This window comes from Anser anser, assembly GCF_964211835.1.
Source record: "Anser anser genome assembly, chromosome: 2".
Lineage (NCBI taxonomy): Eukaryota > Metazoa > Chordata > Aves > Anseriformes > Anatidae > Anser > Anser anser.
Window position 1 is genome coordinate 44,949,442 of NC_139721.1, and position 22,821 is coordinate 44,972,262.

A 22,821-nucleotide genomic window follows, 5' to 3' on the forward strand; every position below is an offset into this window, starting at 1 on the left:
CGGGTCCGGAGGGGGGGGGGGGGTCCGTGTCCGGTCCGGTCACGGCTGCCGGGCTCGCCCCCTGCCCGGCGGTACCCTCGGGGAGCAGCCCGAGGTGCCGCCCGCCGCCATGCCGTACCTGCGGGCAGCGGGCTGCGTGCCGCGCTCCTGCGCCCCTCGCCTCAGGCGTCGAGGGCATTCCCGTGCGCGGATGGGAACAGTGAGCGGTGCGGGATGCGGGACTTGGTCGCTGCGGTGCCTACCTGCGGCTGGGGCTAGCGGCTGAGGGCCCGCGTCCTGCTCAAGCACGCGTTTTTGGGGTGCTGCTCCATCGGGACCGGTGCTTTGGGTGATGTGGAAACACCAGCGGGGCACAGCGGTTCTGGACGGAGCCGAGCAGAAGAGGGAAAAGGGGGAAGGTCTGATCGTGCTGGAGGGCACAGTGCGTGGTGTTAGATAGCTAGGGCATCACGCAGCCCGTCCAAGTGCACGCAGATTTCCAGAATCCACGTTAGAGAACCAGTCCAGGGGAGCGGTGTTGCCCTGACAAAGCCGGGTTCTCACACCGCTGCCCTGTTACACCCGTTTGCAATTCCTGTCCCACCGAAGCACCGGGGAAAGAGAGGTGAGAACAGGATGAGGACGTGACTCAGGCATGGCAGGTAAAGCAGGAGACGGCCTGACGGTACCCTCTGTTGTGGTAAAACGCAGAGGGAACGCGAGGGGGATGGCGTGCATGAGATGTGACAAAACAGCTGAAGTGAAGCGCGAGGTTGTGGAGGACGGGGAGGCTGAATGGGGAGCTGGAAATGAGGTGTGGTAGGTGATGGAGAGGCAGCAGGGGAGGTCTGCGTGTCTGCAGTTGGTAGCAGCTACAGGAGCTGATTGCTACTGCCAGAGAATAGCAGGAAAATGCAGGGGAAAGGCAGTGTCACAGAGGATGGAGCGAGTGAGCCTGCAACAAGGGGTGCTGTCACTGTGATGCCAAGGTGAGGGAAGATTGCGTCTAAGTGACAGTAACCTCACTGAAAGCAAAGAGCGACACATAAAGGAGGTCGGACCGCAGGAGAACCTGTCCTTAAACTCTCTGATACCAGCTCAGAAGATGACATACCTTGATGCTCAGTAGGGATCCGGTTGAGAGGTTAGCAGGGCTGAGGATGTTCGTAGCTCGCTGGGCTGCTGACTGGGAGGGCTGTTATAGCTTCTGAGGCTTTGTCAGGGTGCGCTGCTCCATTTCTTGAAATTGTGGGCTAAATTCATCCCTGTTTTAATGCAACACTAAACTACTCGTGTTTCACTTGCAGGCAGTTTCACCACAATAAACCATGATCTTTCACTCTCCAGAACATGACCTCCAAGGCTAAGTGGCTCAAGGACTGCCTGCTCTATGGGTAGCAGACCCGGCTGTGACAGCTTTGCACAGAAAGCTTTCATAAGGGGATTGAGACTAGCGATAGCAGCAACAGTTCAACAGACTGTCATCAAGTAGCAGGCAGGATTCCCCTAGAAAAGTGCTTTGGTTCCTGGCAGAGCACCTTAGGAGCCATACATCAGGGCTTCCATGCTGCTCTCGATCCTGTTAGGAGTCATGGGATGGACAAGCCAGCCCACCCAGCCAAGCAGCTGGTTTTTTAGGGGTACACTGAACATCAGTGTATTCCAAGGGGAGTTTCCCTCAAGTGCCGTGCATTGCAGGAATAGACTGTGTTTGTTGGCTTTGCTTGAATTGGATGAAAATTAAATGATAACCAAATCAAAAGTCATTTTCACTTCTGCTAAGTGAAAATCCCACCTTCTGGCCAGTCTTACTGGGATGCTGATTGTACAAATTAAAATGCAGAGTTATGGGGAAGTTTGAGTGTTGCCTGTGACTGTAAGATAACTTCCAGGCACCTGTTCCTTGCAGGAGGGGTGTTGGCTTGTGTCTGTCAGAGCCAGCATCTTTCTGCAGTCAGACACCTGAGAACTCTTGTCCTCTTGTTAATTCTCATACCTACAAAGGAACACATTTTGTTTGCTGATCCTTTACACATGTCTAGGGGGGCAGTTCCTCAAGAAGCTGCCTCTTTACTTGGATGCATTTGGAGCTTCTCACAAGATAGACAATACCCTGAAGTTTGTTAGCTTCACCTAGGCTTGTCATCAACACTAGTCAAGTGCAAGCATTAATCAAATTAAAGGTTTACTCCAGCCAGGCATAAGGGCAAGCTCCTAATTACAAGGCTGGAAAACAAGAATGACCGGGAGTCATTTAAACTTGAAATGTAATTCTAGGGCAAACTTAACAGGTTTTTCCTTAGCTATTACCTTTCACCTTGAGTTTTTAGGATATGTCTCATCCATAAAAAACAGCAGTCTAATTTGTACGTGCGCTGTGTGGCTTGTCTCCTTCCCTTCCAGCACGAAGGAAGTGCCTCAGGTGGGGCTGGCTGGGGTTTTGCTGGAAACACCAAGTGCTCCCTCCTGACCCTGCTTTCTGTTGTGCCTTCTGAGCATGCTGCCCTAGTACACGTTGACCAGCTCCTCTTCCCCGGCAGCAATTCATGAAGCAGTTTACAAAGCATTTACTGGCTTTCCTACGTTTACTGTGTAATAGCATTAAAAACTACGAGCTCTCTAGCAGTTCCCTCAAATTTTCCGTACGTAGCTGGTCTCCTCTGGAGTGACACAAATGGTGCTTTAACAAGGAAGACAACGGAGTTGATAAGCAGCCGTCCCACCATTTGGTGTCAGCTTATGGGGTTCCTGATTTGACATCACCCCGTTGCTGAAGAATGAGAGGAGATCACACCTCCTACATCTAAGAGAGTGTGAGGAGAGAGGGAATCGCGCTAGGCTGTGCTGATCTTAATGTCACAGTTGACAAATCTAATCTTTCCCTAGTTCATCTACCACTGTGCCAGCTAGGCATCGTTTTGTATGATTAAGTGCCTGTGAAATCAAATAATGAACGGAATTTGTTCCATTTGGATACATTATCCAAACTGGACTTTGGGCACATCATCATTTCTCTGATCTTTAGCTTGGAGATGCCACAATGCAGATAGTAGTAGTAGCAGTACTGACACTGCATGTTGGTGGTTCGCTTGACTCACTACAGACAATGAAGTGTACCACTGACAGAAATGTAGTGCTTAACACTGAGATGTCATAGAAAGAAATAGAATTTGTGCCATATAGGAAGAAAAGATTTTAGTGGATAATGTGCTAGCAGGGAACTACAAGCAATTTGTACGCTAGATTTTTGTGATTTTTTTTCATTAATAACGTTATTTATTCTGTCTTTGGAAGAAGGAAATGGTGTTGGCTGCTTAGTACCAGATTGCATGTGTAAGTCTGGGCTTTCTTAATGATCTTCCAGTTAGAATTGTGATTAAGCGTGTTACTAAATTAGTAGCTTTGTGGTAGCTGCGTGAGTTTCATTCAGAACACGATGGCAGTCGCAGAGAGGTCACGCTGTACTAGAAGTGCATTGCAGCAGACATTTGTTGGCTTGCAAAACGAGGGGACTGTTCACATCCAGCACTTGTAAACCCCCTTCTGGGAGTATCGCCCATCCTGTTCCAAAAGGAGTTTACACCTTTTTGGTGGCGGGCATTACTGCTGCTTGCCACTGGGGAAGCTGCAAGACGCCCGCTTCCCCTGCACTTCCCGAGCTCCTGCAAGCTCCCACCTGGTGGCACGGGTCCGGCCCGGGTGCCGGGGCTTGGTGGGAATCTGAGGGAAGCGCCGCTGAGAGCGGGTGTGTACCACGGGGGTGCGAGGGAGCCAAGGGACTTTTCAGCAGGCTTCTTTCTCTTAAGCCATCAGATTTCAGCTCGTCTGAGAGGATGAAGCTGTAAAGGTCGTCGGTTACAGTAGTAGGTTTCATTCCCTTTTAGTTTTTATCTTCAATAAATAATGCACGCTAGCAGTGGCAGTCACCCTGTGAAAGAGCGAAAACATTGTGCTATACAACTACCGTCACCCTATGCTTGCAAGTTTGTGACTGTTATTTGCATTAATGTAGTGTACAGAGCATTACTGTGCTGCTGTGCTCTACATCTGGTGAACACAAAGGCTTTAACTTTGTGTTCCAAACTCTTTTAACTTCCAAGCTCTTTTAACTTTCAAACTCTTTTCCAAAAAAAAGTTTGGAAGTTGGTTATTGTAATGATACTTTGAAGCAACGTAGGGCTTTACAGAAACCAGCTTCCCGAGAGCATCGCTGCTGTCTGTGCCAAATGGTTGAATAGTTTGCAGCAGCTTAAAATGGAAAGTGGAGTTAGACGTGTATCATCAAGTCCTTGACAGATATGGAGAGAAGTCAGCAGTTCATCCGTGGAGACGATGCGAGGCTGTGGCGAGGATGCTGGGTTGGGATTCAGCAGCCTGGTTGCCCTTCTGAATGCAGCCCGTGCCGAGCATTGCCCTGGACATAGCCCTCACCCTTTCCGCATCTTGGTTCCTCCACCTGCAAAAAGAAAGGACGGGTTCCCTTGTAAACACTTTAAGATCAAGGAAAAATGGTAGACGTCTTTCTTGGGATTAGGCGTATCCATAGCCACTGTTTAAATTAAGTACGTGGAAATTTCTTTGTAGGAGCAGACAGCTGAAAGTGGCCTGCAGCTCAAACACAGACACGTGCGGGATGTGAACATGAAGCTGTACTACCTTGGGAGGACAGCGTGTCCATCTACTGCTGGCTCTAAAGAAGCTGCAGCTGCTTTGCCAGCCGTGTACACGCGGGGTTGTGTGACATGGAGCTACCCTGTGACTGCACCGCCTCCTCGCTGTCCTCGTGACTGCAATGAGCACCGCAGAAATGCCCTACTGCATTTCCAGGTTCACCTTGTAAGGTAAATAACAGGAATCACACAAAATCAGCTGTACAGAAAGGGACAGAGGGACAAAGGGTGCCTGAATAGGAAGGGCTCAGAAAGGCTAAGGCACAAAATGAGTCACAAGGGACAAACTGTAATGAGAGCTTTGAAAGGATGTTAGAAACGGGGGGAGGCTGAAGGAAGGTCTGTGGCTTAGAGAGAGGAAAGGCACATGACACCAAGACTGAGGTGTTCAGTGGTTTTAAGTCACAAACAAGGTGCTGGTACCCAGAAACTTACCGTGTTTCTTTTTAACAGGGCTATAGAAAAGTCAAAAATCAAGTAGAGAATACATTTTAAAATTTAAGAGATGTAGATACATTGAAATCAGCCCAGCCTGCTGAGCTTTATGCTGGCAAATTTAAAGTGCTAGAGCATTCTCTGAAGCACTAACAATAATCTTTGACAGCTGCTAGAAGAAAAGTCCCTGTGGATAAACATAATACCTGTCATTAAAAGTGAGAAAATGAAGAAAATAGAGACTTTGGGGGAGTCAGGCTGGGACTGTCACTGAGAAGCATTTTCAAACAAACTAATACAGTTTGTTCCTAAACATGCAGAACACAGTCAGGCAATAAAGGCTTTTGAAGAACATTGTGTTAAACAGATCTAATCATCTCTTCTTCAGGATGAGCAGCTCAGTGCTGTAGGCACCTAAACCGCTTGCTGCTGGTGATGTGACCACTCTGGGGGGTGAGCAGGAGATGCCTTGCTTTTCCTGTGTGTTATGGAAACATTGTACCCACTAAACCGTTTATCTTTATGCCTGCAAAAGTCCATTCCTTCCTGTGTGTGCTGGATTTACTGGGTAAGCACCACAAAGGTCCTGCTTATGGCTGAATCACGCAGGTGAACATAACTTGCAGACTGCGTAGGTACGGCAGGTGCCTTGCAGTTGGCTGTGGGCTACACAAACTGACTGGGTGGATCCAGTCCATAAGCTGTGTGCACTGGGCATCCCTGACCTGGCTGGTACATGGCGAGCTTCAAACGTGACCAAGGGTTTTTAAAACCTTTTGATGTGGTCCCACATGATGTTTTTACGTGCTGAACAGAAGAAAAGAATGAGGCCAGGCTGAAATCACTGCAGCTGGGCAGGTGCACAAGTGGTTGAAATACCACTTGTCCGGAGTAATTATCAATGATTCACTGTCAAACCAGAAGGATGTTGTAAGTGAGGTCCCGCAAGGGTATGGCTGGGGTCAGCGTGACTCAGTGCTTTCATTAACGACTTGGATGAGAGTAATAGTTTGAATAGAGTAAAATTTGTGGAAGACATCAAGATGGAAGGGTTTTTGAGCACTTTGGTGAACAAGATTAGAATTTAAAGTAATCTTGGCACGTTGGTGAAATGCTCTGAAAAAAATAAGATCAAATTCAATAAAGAATGCAAAGAACTCCTCAAGGGGGAAGTCAAATGCACAGCTGCAGAGTGGAGAATAGCTGGCAAGGCAGCAATACGGCAGGCAAGGCTTCGGGTCCTCCAGTCATTGATGAACTGACTGTTAGTCAACAGTATGATGCTGCTTGAAAAACGTTCCTCCCTCAATGATTTTACTGACCCATAAGCCAAACAAATGAAATTCTGGGGAATATAAATGTAATTTTCTGGTCTACTCAGCACTGATAACTAGGGTTGTGTGTCCACTTTGGAACATGATAAGAGAAAAAAATAAACCAATAAAACTATATGAGAGTAAAAGGAATGATGAGAATCAATAAATCCAGGGGGTGGGGGAAGATTTATTTAATCTAGAAAAAAAGGAAACTGAATGATGACCTGATAGCATTCTTGACCTGTGTAAAAGACTTGCAAAGAGAATCAAGTCTTCTCCATGCCAACAAAGAATAAGATGAGAAATGACTTGCAGCAAGAGAGATATTTGTTAGACAATCCTTTTGTCAGCATTTAAAGAGGTTTCTTAAATAATTCCCATCATCAAAGCTTTAGAAGAACAGGACAGACAAACTTCTTTCAGGAATGTACTAGACAGACATGATTCTTTTTCAAAGAAGTTATGAGCCATATGTTTCTTCCAACCTTATGTGTCTGTGATTTTGTCTAACAGCTTAAATCACAAGGGATAACCTAATTCTTAACAATCCAATTCTGCAATTCAGTGTTGAAGTGTGTAGTCAATACCAGTCAATTAATTCAGAGCTCTGACAAGATAGCGGTGTACGGAACTGAAAAGCTAACATATCATAATATTTTGCTACGGTACAATTTCTTCTACGAGAGTCCAGTCTTAAAAATCCTCACATACATTTTTCTAAAATTACATTACCTTTATGCAGACAAAAAAAGCTACTCAGATCTGTACAAAACTGAAGAACTGGGCTTTTTTTTATGTGTTACTGGTGCTCAGAGTAAAAAAAATACTTATCAACACAGTAGTATATGTCATTGGCTTGTTTTCACTGGTGTTTGTGGATTGAGCCCATCTAAAACCAATTCTCAATCCAATTACACGTGTGAAAAGAAATACTCTAAGCACTCGATTTTGTACTTGTTCAGTTCATGCCAGCTGCTGCTGCACAGCACCGTGCAGACCGCGTGCGAGACTGGTAGGTCAGCTGAGCGGCTAGCTCCAGCCTCTATAGCTCTGCTGACTGCAGGACTCCAGAAGGTTGCAGCAGTGAGGATCCAGCCTGCAGCATCTCTAGAGTACTGTTTTGCAACTTTAATAATAGCATCATGAAAGGACACAACTTATGTTTGCCATGCACACACTGTTTGAGCATTTTTCCTCCTTCCCAGAATCCTTGAATTTACGATAGAACTGCTGGAAAGTTGAGCAAGCAGCAACAAGATGCTGCTTATTCATTCACTGGTTGTTTTCTCCCTTACCAGCCATTTGTTTTTGGAGACCACGTAACTGTACCGAGAGATTAGAAATGCACAGATTTGAGCTTTCCAGTTGGTTATGCAGAGTATTAGATGCGGGTTAAAACTAGGGAAATGGGCCACGGAAGAGCATACGGTGGATCTTGAATAATGCACAGATTTCGTATAATGGAAACACCAATGGCTGATGGTTTCCTTTAGCCTGGGTTGGTTACCTAGTACCATACAAAAGAAGGTTAGGTTAGAATTCATCAAAAAAATAAGTGGAATATTCAGTGGTCCATAGAGATAGGACAAATGGAGGCAAATATTCATGCTATGTTTTAGCCATATTTTTCTATATCATCCTTTCAAAAGGTTTAGGAAGACAGTTCTGGAAACAGTAAAAAGAAGGTTGAAAGGCTCCAGGTTACTGGTGAAACACACACACACACAATGAAGTCTTGAGACTAAAAGAGACAAATGGCTATTTTTTTATTTCACTCCCAGTTTTGTCAACTGTTTCTTAAAGAAGGGAAGGATGAAAATTAATTACTTGGAGCAAGAACAACGGGAGAAGCAGATCCCAGCCTTCTGCTGAGGAGAAGTTCCCCAGGTGAGGATTATGTCACCATCTTCTGTTTTCCCTGGCAGAGCCTCTCCATCTTGGGTCTACTCTTTCTCTCTATTCTGAGCCTAACCCTAATTTTTTTGCAGCCCTTAGTTTCCTTCAGCAGCTGTTTGCTGGCCGTTTGCAGGAGTGCCCAGCCCCTTCACCATCTGCCTGTTGTCCTCCAGACATTTCTATAACCTCCTGTCATGGCATCCCTTCCGAGTGAATGGGAGTCCCTGTAGATAGCTTGAGGAGGGAAGGGTGACTCCCCTGTGCAAGGATGGAGGTGGAACCCCATCGTCTGACTGTACATGGAATAAAGGTAACAGGATTGCTTCATCTCCCTGATTTATGGAGGAAATGGGAAGGCTCTGATTTATGAAAACAAAACAAGTATTTCTTCAAAATAACCACAGAATTTCACTCAGCCAAGTATTCCTCAAACTATAAAGAAATAGGAAGAGGCTATGAATCAAATCAATTATTTTTTTGTATCTCTTCTGTGGCTGTGATCTGTGCCTTCCATCTGCAAGACACTCTTTCCTGCTCAGATATTCAGTTTATGGAACAGAAACATTTGAAAAGCTGACTAAATTGAAGAATGTTACTTTTTTTTTTAAAAAAAAAAAGCCTACATCATCCCCATTTTTTGAAATATTCAGTAATCTGTTCAAATGCTTAGTATGCAAAGCATTTGTTTTGTTGAACTCTGTATCTGTCCAGTGGTGAGTTATGGTGAATACAGCTCTTTTTCTATAGTTCTTTTTAGTTTAAAGCTTCTTTCATTCTGTGGGGAAGAATTTTCTCCAAAGGCAGATTTTACTCAAATTATAAACTAGGCCAGAAAGTTGTGTAATGTTCAGTCATTGACTACTTTTCTGAGAATTGAGCAAAAATGGCCAAGTACAAAGTGAAGTCAAATAATAATTACACTTTAAGGAATTAGTGACAACAAATCAAGCAGGATATTTGATAGCAGGGGTGCGGGATTACAAGCAAATACACAAATGTCTTTTCCTTGATTGCAGCACTTTAACATTTTCATAGTTTCTGGCATGCAGAAAGATCTAAGACTGATATGGGAAGAGACTGTTTAGTCTTCTCCCACTCCCTCCTTTATCCTTTTTACAAGTCTACATATCTACTTTCATTCCCTTTTTACTTTTCCTTTCAAATGATTTTTTTCTCTTCAGCAAAATCACACTTGAAATTTTGAGCTTTCACTCTTTTACAGCGAAACCCTCTCAAAATGTCGCATCTTGTGTGTTTGAAGCTCTTCATTTACTGCCAGCTCTTGATGCTCCCTTACTAGGTTATCCAATTTTCCAAGTTCTGTGTTCCAAGATCTCTCTATTCGCTCTTTGCTGGTCTTGCAGAGTTCATTAGTGGGAATATAGGGATAAATATACATGTGACTACATTGCTTTCAGAGACAGCTTCTCTCTCAGATGACTCTAGTCACGCTCATGTAGTTCTGGGGCCGAGCAAACTTTGCTAGAACCTAGCAGTGTCTCCTGCAGCTAGAGCATCAGTATTGGATTGCTAAAGGTCTTACATGAAGGCATCTGTGCTGCTAAGATTGTATCATCTGTGTGTTTGTGCAGCAGTGAGCTCACTCATAGCAAAATCTTCCCTGGACCTGTGCTAGTGATTGTCCTGGCCAATTAACGTTGTTAAATGCAGGCCCTGATTTGTACAGTCAGCAAATGTCAACAAAAAACCCTTGGGAAGTAGTAGTAGTTGGAAGAAAAAAACAAATATACATGAAAAATTATCCACAAACCTGTTCATATTTCTGAGATGATTAAAAAATATATTTAATTTCAGCCCTTGTTTGTTCACAGAACATTAAATGAGAACCATAATTATTCTGTGTGTTGTCTACAGTGGAGACAAGCAAAAAGAGAACCCCATTTAGGGGTAAGGAAGCAAGTAGTTGTGAGCCAACTGTGTTGACAGCCTTCTAGCTGGATCAAGACTCATTTTTCTGAACAGTTTTGGGACAGTTTGTATAAAGTAGGTGAAGCTGTGCTCTACAGGGAATACTGCCTCTTGTGTGGAGAAGTCAGTGTGGACCCAAGGCTGTGCAACAGGAGAAAGAGTCAAATCTACAAACATTGATATAATTATGTGTTCTCAACCTCCAGATACATTGGCTTCCCAAGCCATTGGTTCAAATATGACTGATAATGAGTTTTTTAGTAATGCCATGATATCTGACGTGTCAGTAGAAAACAACATCACCAAAGACATACTCGCTGTTACCAGTCTCAGCGTTGATATGAAAGCAGGACCCGGTTTTCTAGGTTTCTCAATTTAAACCTGTTTGCTAAAACTGATAAAACAACCCCTGAGATTTTCCCATTTGGTCATTGTTTGAACCTAAGACCTGACGGAGACACACCACTTGAGATGCCAGAGCTGTGGCACACAGTTTTGCCTCTACTAAGAGAGTGTTATCAAAACCATCAATGCCGTTGTGTTACTTACCAAGCCCTGCTTACCTGTGCACTCCTGTGTTACTCACACACCTGTGGCAGGTCCAGCGGCAGCAGGTCAGGGAGCAGACACCTTGCATTTCACAGCAGAAGCGTGGACAGCACTGGTGTTGGCCTGCCTCTGATGAGTCAGCTGAACTGCTCGGAAGGAGAGAGATTACATACAACAGGGTAAGACTTTGCAGTTTATCAGTTTAATAATAAAGCAGATGGATTTAAAAGAATTCGGGATGGATTGTCTTAAGTTGTGGTTCCAAGAGAAATCACGCGAGGCTTTAGACACCTAGCAATGGGGAGTTAGAGTGCCGCAGCTGGATGATGAAAGGCACCGAAGTGGGACAACTCACTCGACTGCTTCAGATTTGTTGTAGACATGCTGAAGGGATAACTTTGTTTGTGCAGACCACATGCCAGACCGGGTATTTACTGGTGTAGCTCTGATATTGGATGAGGAATAACTCAGAGAGGCAGTATAAAGCATTGTCAATGTGAATCGTGTTCTGGGTGCTCCAGCTAACCGGACAGAATGTAATTTGCTCCCTGATCCTGATCAGTTTTCTTTTCCCAAGTGCTGTAGTGGTCCAATATTAATAACATGGAGCCAGAGCCCTAAAGACAGCAAACAGATTGAGTAACATTAACAAACGAGTATATAACAACCCACCGGAAATCACAACAGAATTTGGGCACAGCAGTATCAATACTCTGATGTGGTAAAGTAAGGCTGCAACTGTTTGTGTCAGCTGATCAATTGACACAAATGATATAAATGATTTCTGCTTCATTTAGCCTTTTAGCAGTTACCACTTCTAGAACCCCAGGGATAATTGTATTTCAAGAAAACAAGAAAACCTTTCCAGTATTTGACAAAGTGAGATCTCCTTTGAAAAGACAGTCCTTTTCAAAAGTAATCACAGCTCTAAACATGAGGTGGTGGCTCATAACATTCTTACAAAAAGCCTTTTAAAATTGACTGGCAGATTCAGCCCCACCTCGTTCAATTACAAGGAAGCAAATGGGCTGCAAAGAAAACCTACTTAAAAAGTCACCCAGCAGGCATTTTGGTTACTACCCAGTGTGAGTTACAAATTGGGTAATAGGAAAAGCAAAGAAATAACAGGCTTTAGTAACGTTAGGCCTAAGCTAGTATTAGTCCACTTCTTATTAGAATCATATTAACACAAAGACAAAACCTTAGCACTGCTTACTTGAATAAGTTGAGCTATGTGGGAACACAGACTTCAGAACATTAAGTCATGTTGGCCTGTGATCTCTCTATAAAAAATATAACTAATGGAGTCTTTAGCCAGCCAACAGAAATAAGGTACTTTTTAAATTATCAGAACTCAAAGAGACTAACAAAACTGATTTAAAGACTGACCTGCTTCAATATGAACGTTAATTCTTGAGTACAGGCATATTTCATTTAGTGTTCATACCAAGCATAACCTTCCTCACCCCTCCGGTGCTTTTTTAATCGAATAAATACTACAGAGTTAAATCATGAATAACCAAGAGCAACAGACTTGGCAGAAAAGGCAGATCTCACAGAAAGCTGTGAGAATCTTCTTGCATACACAGTTTTTCAGGGATTTGTCCAGTCAGTGCATTAATGTAATTTTGCCTGTTTCTAAATGCCTTCATACTTAAATGGCAATCGTGCCCTACTGCTGCATCTTTCAGAGGCAACAGAATATGCAGGCAGGGCTGAGCCACAGATGACTCTCTTCACTGAGACACGGCTACTGCTGTGCTGGAGGTTTCCACCTGGCAGCAAAACTAGCAAAGGGGTTTCTCAGATCCCCCAGCACAAAGGCATCTGCCCGTGGCTGGTTTGGTGCTGGACAGTGCTAACCATGGTGATTTTACACCAAAGTGGGTTTGAGAAGTGCTCCTGCATTTCATTGTGCCTGGTGACAAGCTGGACCCGCTCCTTGTGCCAGTGGGTGATTGTACGTAGGAGACAAAAGAAGCTCTTCAGGAAGCAAAGCTAGGGCCGGAAGAGTGCATCTGCTGGTGCTCTCAGCCTATGGGTGGTGACACTGTGTCTATGTGCTACTCCACTCTGCAAAGATATATTCTTAAATTAATCTGATATTTATTCTTATTCTCCATCTGAATCACTCTTCCAATCACCTTTAAATAACTGTAAGTGCAGCAAACCACTGGCAAAAGGTTATTTGGGTTTGTACCACATTCATCAGATTAAATACTTTAAAACTGTTTCACTTAACGATAAGGCAGTAGCTTTTATATTGCCTTGTGGACCTAAGGCAGCACAATCGAGCCCATGGGTAAACATAGGGTTTTAGTGCTTTCAGTTACAGACAGCAATAGCTGCTGGTTTGCTGAGTCAGCATTATGGGCACGAGTATATACAGCTGTGTCACCTGAGGGACATGAACACAACACTATGCAGGTAAGTAACCTTAGCCAAATACTTGGGTTTATAACAGCAATTCAGATTGTGTCATCAGAGAGGTGGATTACAGCTTGGATTCTGCAAATTCTTCTTCTCTGTGTCCTGCTTTCCTATCCTGAAACAGCCTCCTTGAGCAATACTGGAGATGCTTTTGAATACCCTGGAGTGATTAATCCCACCAAATGTTAACTGTCTGCCCCGCTAACCCAGCAAAGATTTTAGCAAAGGGGTGCCATTTTAGTCAAGAACAAAATGTAATTATCAACCACATGTTCTACTGAGATATGAGGAGAAATAGCAAGACCATCAATCACTTCACTCACACAGAAGAATATTTAGAAACTCTCCTGAAGTAGTTTGATGGCTGTTTAGTAGCCTGTCCCTTTTTTTCTGCAGTGAGATCTGTCTGGCTTTGAAGACTGGGCTAGATTTGCTATCCTGGATATAAATCTGCCTCATGACTTTCTAACATCCAAGTTTAGCACAGTAGAGACCTTGGCTCTGTACACTTCTGGTACCTGTATGGGGGATATTATTTCTAATGGGGATCTCTAGTAGACACTACAGTATTGCATTAGCTGTATAATGATAATAAAAGCAATTAGATGGCCTTAAGCTTCATGTGGAACTATCTGACAGGAAAATTTTGGAAAAAACACAGGTGCTTAATTTTGCACCCAGAACTTCTCTAAATGAGAGGATTTCCACTGAAATGAGATTCTTCTGTTTAAGTGCTTCATGTTATCTGCTCTGGAATAGGTAGAGATAAAGAAGCAGTTGGCATTTATCATGCTATGTGTCATTGTTTCCTTGTGGCGGTTATTTCTTTCGAAGTATTCCTTCGGTGCTACACACCAAAACGTCCTGCTCCTTGGGCCTGACTGTGAACTTGTGACTCGGGATGGAATAGTGATACATCTGGATAAGTACAAGACAAGTAGGTATCCTGTTCCTGAGCAATCAAAAACTGGCCACAACATCCCCCCGTTACAGAACTGGAGGACTGGAAGGGGCCTCAAACTTCACAGGCTCTCCAGGGTCAACTGCCGTATTTCAGTCTTGACTCGAGCTTTTGAGAGACCTACACTGGGAAAACTCCACATGTCTAGGCAATAGGATAAGAAGGGAAATGATAAAGAGATTTAAAAGCGTCACTTATTTCTGAAAAACTTCACATTGGGTATGGCTCTTTCCAGGATCGGGAAATGCAAGAACACAACCACTTCTGCAGTAGGTCAGGTCAAAGTCTGTCTAACTCAACACCGTGTATCTAAAATGCTGAAATAAGGCACATATGTTGAAAAAGGGCTTATAAGGAAGTTTTCCTCTGACAAAGACTGTATCCAGATTACCTTACTAAAAAGCATCGGTCTATTTTGCATTAACTTTATAATTCCTTTTAAAAACTGATTATACTTTTGACCTGCATAATATCCTGTGCCATTAAGGTCCATCATTCAATTCTGGGCTACGTGGAAAAAAATGTTTCATTTTGTTTATTTGAACTTAGAGCCTTGAGGCTGTTTGGCTATGGTATTGTGAAAAATAATGAAAGACTGTTTGGAAGCTGAAGATTCCCCCAGTATATAGTCTGCCATCATATGGGAGCTACTGCATGCATTTATTGTTCTGTCACTTTTCTCTTTCTTCACTGTGCTTCTTGTGAAACGGGGTGATCAGAAATGTCTGCTGTATTTGAGATGAGAATGCGTGATAGATTTTTACAGCAGTATGATCGTTTTTACTGTTACTTTTTTCTGCTTCTTTTCTAGTAATACTTAAAATACACTTTGCTTTTTTGACCACTATTGAGAAACAAGCTGATATTGTCAGAAAATTCTCCAGAACTGCTTCAAGTTCATTTTCCTGAGTAACAGTTAATTTGTGTCGCATCACTTTGCATGTTTATTTTATAATATTTTTCCCATGTGTTATAGTATATGAACTGGCACTGGATTTTCTCTGCTATTTTGTCACCAATTAATAAAAGACAGCAAGAATCCTTTTGCAAGTCTTCATAGTCAGCTTTACTCTCTGAACAGCTGTGTCATCTGCAAACATTGCAACTTCTTTCTTTACCTTTTTGCTACATAACTTGCAAACATCTGGTACAGCACAAGCGCTATCATTTATCTCTGTGGTAATATCTGGTAACCAGCCTCTGCTACAAAACGTTGCCATTAATTCCTGTGTTTTATTTCCTACCTTTTAACTGGGGGTCAGTTTCCGAGACACCTTCTCTCTTCTCAAGAAGCATAGCTACTTTAAGAAGCTTGTTGAAACTTTGGCAGTCAAAGTACACTATATCAAATAAATCACCTTTGTTCACATGCTCATTGATTTTTAAAAAGAACCCTAAAAAAATGGTAACTCATAAATTCAGTTTCCAAGAAGCACCTCAGCCTTTTCCCAGTGTGTCATACTTTGGCTTTATGCCTCTTAAATGTATTCATTATCTTAGTGTCTACTGGTTTGCCTTGTACAGACAGATGTAGAGTTTGGTTGGAGGGGATTTTGCAGCAGAACTGGGATGACCAGTAATGTCTGTGTGACTTGAGACTGTCAAAAGTATATATTCCTGGAAATAAGCACTTGGGAAGCTCATATGCAAGTGGTTTTATTGGTTCTGGTTATGAGGAAATTGACTCTGAATGAACTACTACGACTATGTTGCATGCTGCCATGAAGAGGCAGCCCATCTCAAGGGCTGCCCATCCACAGAAAGTTAGAAACAGCTCTGCAAAAATGGTATTCCCCATTTTCAGCACGCACTGTTTGGCTCCATACTCACCCACTGAGTTTAGAAACAAAAGGACTATTCCTCTGCTAAATCTCACGGCCTGCTATGTTGATTAATAGTAATGAGAGTCTGCTTGGGAAAGACTGTGAGTGAATGTTCATAAATTGTTATCCATTTTCCCCAGTGAAAACTTAAAAAAAAAAATGAAGTCGTTTTCCAATGTGGTTAGCAGTATGAACATAAATGCAGTTAGTATTTCACTTCTTATCCTCCTACAGTCATGGTTAAAGAAACCTTTCATTGGACGAAAGAAAAATAACCCCAATGTCACCATTATTCAAGCATCGGCAGCGTGACAGTAGGCTTTCTCTTTAGGAGGTGGAACAGTAGGCACTAAACAGAGAGCCTGAGATATCCAAGCAATATATGCTTTGAATTGTAATCGAATGCTATGCCCTGCATAATGCTGAGACCGAAGGTTAGAGCTCAAGGTTGCTGGACAGAGTTTCAGAGACCTACAGGACAGGTTGAACAGCCCACAGGATGCCCTCCTGAGCACCAGCTGCCAGCAGCACATGATCAGAGATGCCTGATGCACCTGCCCTGAAGAGGGAACATATTGTTTTTGAAACACTACTTGGAATTTTTCAGTTGTGAAGCATTAGTTTTGTGTGCTCTGCATGTCTGTATGAACGCTAAAATGAAATAGTGCATGTCAGCCCTCACGGTGCGGGAGGGCTCTGTGTGATGGATCCGAGGGACCATTGTGCAGCCTGCGTGTGCTTTCATGAATGTTGATGGTTGTTTACCTGTAGCACAGAGTGGGTGATCTGTGTGAGAGCCTTCATCTGCAGGCCCAGAAAGGTTCTCTGTACATTGCTTGGATTTTTTTCCCTCAGTAAGATTTTACTCTTCTTTCAGAGTGTGTTCTCAGTGTGAATGCTTTGGCTTTCAGACTTAGCAGCTTCATTATATGTTGTGAATTTTAAAATCACCTGATGAGAAAAAAGAGCAGAAGATGCTCAATTAGTAAACAAGATGTGGCTTTACTAGGTAAATAAAATAAGTCTCTGTTGTACTTAAGGTGCACCAAAATAAATACCACCAGAGGTGCATACAGAAATAATTTTGAGACCTTTTTGAACTATACAAAGAGGGAGATGAGGAAAAGAGATAACAATATAGTTTTGTAGTTACGGACGAGTTAATGTAATAAGAGCTTTTTGTGGGAAGGCTTGGAGCCTTGGTGAATAATCTTTCTTTTGGGGTTCACCCATATATTGAGGGTCTTCATCAGACTCATAGCAACTTTGGGAATAGTTCAGTCTCTGTCAGACCAAGCTATATTGTGAGGGGAGTCAACTGCTGTGTGTCTTTTCCTGGTAGGACAGGTGTTAGGGACTGGTAGTGTCTGGGCTGGCACAGCTGGGTGACACTTTGGAAATACGTTTTTCTTCAGATTCTCTGTGAGGTTTCTTAACATGGATACTCTTGCCTGGCTTGAGGTTCATGTTGGGTCCATGATATGGAAACAGGGAAAAAGTGACCCTGCTTTACAGTGAAGAACTTCGCAGCAGCACTTGCTCTTTGGTGTGCCATGCTGGCTATTTAGTGCTTTGGAATCATCAAGGGAGGTTTGTGCTTTGCACTTGCACAGTGTATTGCCTGCTTCTATTTTGGATGTGAACACCACACAGTACTCTAAAAATTCACTCATGAAGGCTTGGCTACTGAAAAAACCACAAACAACTATTTAAGAATCCTGCTAAGTCTAAGAAGGGAAAAAAAAAATTGGCTGCTTTAAAATAAAAGATCAAAACAATTTAAAAATAAATAAAATCAGAAGAAAACTGCTAAAAATAATTTGGACCCTTTGTTATCACTGAACTAAGAATTGCAAAAGAAAGAAAATGAATGATGCTAAAATGGAAGACTATGATTTCTGTTGCTATAAAATCACTCCCAAAACACTACTTGAAACTGACATGATGATGTAAGAAGCCAGCACTAATTTTTGGTATCAATACCCTCCTGATGGAACGTATGTGTCCTAAGATAGAATAACAATCATACATGGGTTACTCTTGATAATTTTAGGTAAGGAACCTGGAAAATAACTTGATATAATGAGCGATGGAGTAGGTGTCATGGGGGACTGAGATCAAGGACAGCCTGCTCTGTTGAAAAAGACTTGAAGCCACTGATAAGTACACAGGGATGGGGGTATGGATTTAAGGCTTGTTTGGTCAGGGAAATGGGAGCAAGTGGGGGATTTTCTTGACTGTGGTCAAGCATTTTGAAGACTCAGAGGGAAGCAGTAACGTGGGGGTAGCAAGGAGCCAAGGAGGAACAAAACTCTCAGCTGTGTTGTTGGTGACCTGAATGCTCGGGCAGCAGGGATGCAGGGCTGGGTGCCCGGGCTGGTGTGGGAGGGAATCGGGTCACAGTTCTGGGAAACAGAGAACGCCTGCATAGCTGAATGTGCTCTCAGAAGACATCATGGTCTCTTTGATCTCCTAAACTCTTGCCATGTCACTGCCAGAGTACCATGTTGGGAAACTCTCCCTGTTTCTGGTCTCACATGTTCTGAGGATTGCTGGTCTCATCTGTGTTATTTTCAGAGCACTTCAAATCCCATGACTTCATATGGCCTCATAAATCATCCTTCCTGTGCAGTGCTCAGCCTCAAAACCATTCTATCTGCAACACCACGTTTTCCCGTAAGTGAAGGGAATTCTAGTAGGAAAGATGCATCCCATCAGAAACATGGTCGAGAGGTAGGGTAGGCAAAATGCTCTGGTGGGCTAGCAAGGGAGTGATTTGAGAGTGTGGGAGTGCACACCGGGACAAGAGATGAGCATAAATGGACAGACACAACTAAATGCTGGCGTGATAGAGAAGGATGAATAGAGAAGCAAGAAAGCAAGGAACACCAAAATATTGCAGCCACGTTGTTTTTTTTCTCTCATTGTGCATGGGCCTCATTAGCTATCGAGATCTCTAAATTCAGTATGTGCAAAACCATTCAAATAACTAGGTAACTATAGGTAACCAGGTTGGTTAACTATACTGTTATCTCTTTGCAGAGGGAATGTGTGCCCAGGTGGCCAAGTGTGCCCAGGTGGCCAAGAAGGCCAACGGCATCCTGGCTTGTATCTGGAATAGTGTAGCCAGCAGGGCCAGGGAGGTGATCGTCCCCCTGTACTCGGCTCTGGTGAGGCCACACCTTGAGTGCTGTGTTCAGTTTTGGGCCCCTCACTACAAGAAGGACATGGAGGTCCTGGAGCGTGTCCAGAGAAGGGCTACGAAGCTGGTGAAGGGCCTGGAGCACAAGTGCTGTGAGGAGCGGCTGAGGGAACTGGGGTTGTTTAGTCTGGAGAAGAGGAGGCTCAGGGGAGACCTGATTGCTCTCTACAACTACCTGAAAGGAAGTTGTGGGGAGCTGGGGGTCGGCCTCTTCTTGCACATAACTAGTGGTAGGACTAGAGGGCCTCAAGTTGCACCTGGGGAGGTTCAGGTTGGAAATGAGGAGACATTTCTTCTCGGAAAGAGCAGTCAGGCACTGGGACGGGTTGCCCAGGGAGGTGGTGGAGTCACCGTCCCTGGGGGTGTTCAGGGAAAGGTTGGATGTGGTGCTTAGGGACATGGTCTAGTTGGTGACATTGGTGGTAGGGGGATGGTTGGACCAGATGATCTCGGAGGTCTTTTCCAACCTTAATGATTCAATGATTTTATTATTATATGAATTAATTCTTGATCCATGTGCTTATTCATTTTTACATTATTGAAATGAAAGCCAACCCAGTTTTAAGCAACAAACCAAGCAAAGGATTTATACAATGAGAGTGCTGAGATGATTGCTCGAAGTCAGTAACAGTGGCCGAGCAGCAAAGAGCAGTCCCTCTGCTGCCGTAGACTGGCATATCTCCACTGAAGCTCATGTTGTTTTGCTAACCACTGATTTTTGCAAGACAAAAGAACAAAAAGTAACCGAAAAGTCATGATTCACAATTCAATAATAGACTTCCTAGTGTTTGGTTTATTCGTGTTGATAGCCATTTGCTAACGTAGTTGGTATATGTTTGAAGGTTGCCTCATCCAGCAGCATGCATGTATTACCTCTAAAAATATGCATAATATGCAGAATAGTGATAACTGCAGCTTTTGGAGGCAGCAGTAGCTGTTCACTAGATTAAGAGGCTGAATGTCCCAGCCAATGCATAGCAGCAATTGCTCATACTGCTCTATGAAGTTGCAGGAAAATCCCTTTTCCTCTGAACCAGGTGTCACCAGGAATTACCAGACAGGTAAGGGTACACTAGGTTATACCACAGAATCTGAGTTAGTATCACCCATTTGACGTAGGAAATGGGAGCTTACGGTACTGGTGACAAAAGATTGAGGCACCCAGTGCCAATATTAACCATCCCGACTTTTTCTGACAGCTCCTTTTCTTCATTTCCAGAAAAGCATTTCCAAGACACACAACTTGTATCTCACTGCTACATGCTTTCTACACACAGTGCTTAAGGGATAATCCCAAATGCACTGTAGTATATGAAGCAATAAATGGCTGCTGAGATTAATAGACTGAGCAAAGCTGAAGCATTTAATCAATCTCAAAAAAATAAAAAAATACTCATTGCCAGAATATTACAAGCGAGAGAATTTACTCTTAGTATATAACAAACCCTAACAGGGAACAGCAAAATTTCTATTCATCAGCGAGGACTTAAGCTCATGAACCATCCCCTTTCTTAACACAACACCTCAGTATGGGGTGGAGATGAGGGCACAGGCTGCAGTCGTAACCAAGTGGGCAACAGGTACAGTCTTAGACCTGTCTGGATAAATATGCTGCAGGTAAGGGTTTCTGTGCTTTGTGTGGAAAGGATAACGATGCCCTATTTCTCTGTGCCGTGATATCTTTGTTTAAGACAGAAGAATAATAACAAGTGCATTTCTTGGTGAAAGAAAGAACAGAATACAAGGAGACCTTGGATCCTATTGATCCAGCCAAACTTAGATACAATTTACAGCAGCGGCCAGATTGCTGCAATTTGAGGCATTGGTTTAATGTTCTTAACCTCGCATCAGCAGGGATTACTGAAACGAGGTTTGATCGGATAGGCTTTGATGGACAATTTGCAGCATCGAGGTGGTAGAACTCTAACAAGAGTAAGGAGCTTCTGTCCAACAGGGAGCTCTCATTTGAACACACGACCTACGTACATCTTACCAGGACAGAAGTTAGTGGACAAGCCTTCTGCCTTCAAAAGTTGTCTGTAGGCTCTCAGTTTCCTGTAAAAACGCATGCAGTGACCTGCTTCAGAGGACATCACACTCCTCTTCCTGTCCTGAGCCACCAGAACAAATCCACAAAGAGTTCAGCAGGTGTCTCTCAAAAGAAACTCACATTTCCTGGTGATGATTAAGGAAGCAATGTGAGTCCTGATGGGGCAGGAAGAGGATGGGAATGATTTTCCTTACACCTTCTCTCTTGAATCACACTTTTTCTCCTGTGTGATACATTTATTTGTACTTTACCAATATCCAATCAAATGACAAGTTATGTTTTTCACTGTGAAATCATTTACTTGTTATTCAGCCTTGTCAGAGAGATGCTCGTGCATGCCCAGGATGCTCGGAGAAGTGTTGGTAGTGCATGCCATCTCACACTGGACTCATCTCTGCTTGCACCTCTTCCTTAGCTGCAAAACATTTTCCTTCCCCTTTCCTTCTCCAGGCTATTGGTTTGGGTTGTCCCAGTTCTATGTGTCCCCTACCACAGTCTCTTCCAGCCCTCCTTTCTTTTGATTTTATAATTTTCAGAGTCCACGTTAAACACTTCCCGAAAAATCATACGTTTGGAAGCAAATAGATGATCAGTGGCCACTTCTGAAAATCTTGTCTCACATGACCAGTTGAAGCCTCTTAGGGGTTGTGTAAGAATGCAGGTGAAGAAGGTTCCCTGCTTCAAGCTCAGGTGTTTGACAAAGCAGATTGATAGGCTGGATCAGATCCGAATCAGCTTTCTAATACTGATCTTCTATTTTTAACTTCACAGACTATAAAAGCAGAACAAAGAAGATAATGGATGTTCATTTGTAAGGACTTTGAAAACAAACAGACAAATAAACAAAACCAGATTTACCTTGCTATAAATCCAAGGTAATCTGCTTTTCTCTAGTGTCTTTGTAATGAATTCTCATTGGCTTACAGATGGAGTAGTGGCACTTAAGTGGATAATGTAACATGCCATCTTTTATCTTTCTTCACTTATCTGATGGATGCCCACAGTGCCTCTAGGATGTTCTTACTTTTGAACTCTAAACAATAAGGAAGTCTTTCATATAATTTTGTAAAGTCATGATGATTTTTAATGAGTGTAATTTAGAAATATGTTATTCAAACAATACACTAGCTAATCTGAACTGAATGTTAATAGAGAATTTTCCTAGCAGTTTAGATGGGAGGAAGGACTTTCTGGCTTAGCTCCAGGTTTAATTTAGACAAGGTTTATGCTATCCTCCTGAATTTTATTTACATCAGCATAAGTTTGGAGTAAGTTTGGTATCAGGTACTTTATGTTTCTATCCTCCTTTCCAGAATATGCTCCTTTCCGGAGCGGAAGGAACCCTGGATGTCATCATTCAGTCATCATTCAGAAATGTAGCATGGTAGGAATAGTTATGAATGTTTTGTTTATTTTGCATAAGAAACATTTGAAAGACTTTGGGTATTTTCTGGTGCCAATTAAGTTCATCAATCCTTACCACTCCCACTTGTGAGATTTTAAGGACAAGTTAGAGCAATTGGCATTGCTAACTTGAAGACACTGGCCTAACGTTACACTTTTATTTTCTATTTCTGATAA

The 22,821-nt window shown here is 43.1% G+C and overlaps 1 long non-coding RNA gene across 2 annotated transcripts; it reads left to right on the forward strand.

Annotated features, from left to right (window-relative positions):
• Positions 1-242: 242 nt before the first annotated feature.
• Positions 243-21,967, forward strand: LOC310893931. Of its 2 annotated transcripts, none has more exons than XR_014579414.1 (3): positions 243-4,820; positions 8,182-8,287; positions 8,389-21,967. It is a non-coding gene; the product is annotated as an uncharacterized lncRNA (long non-coding RNA). The 2 variants fall into 2 exon arrangements; XR_014579415.1 differs by having other exon boundaries at positions 10,825-21,967.
• The last annotated feature ends 854 nt before the right edge of the window (positions 21,968-22,821 follow it).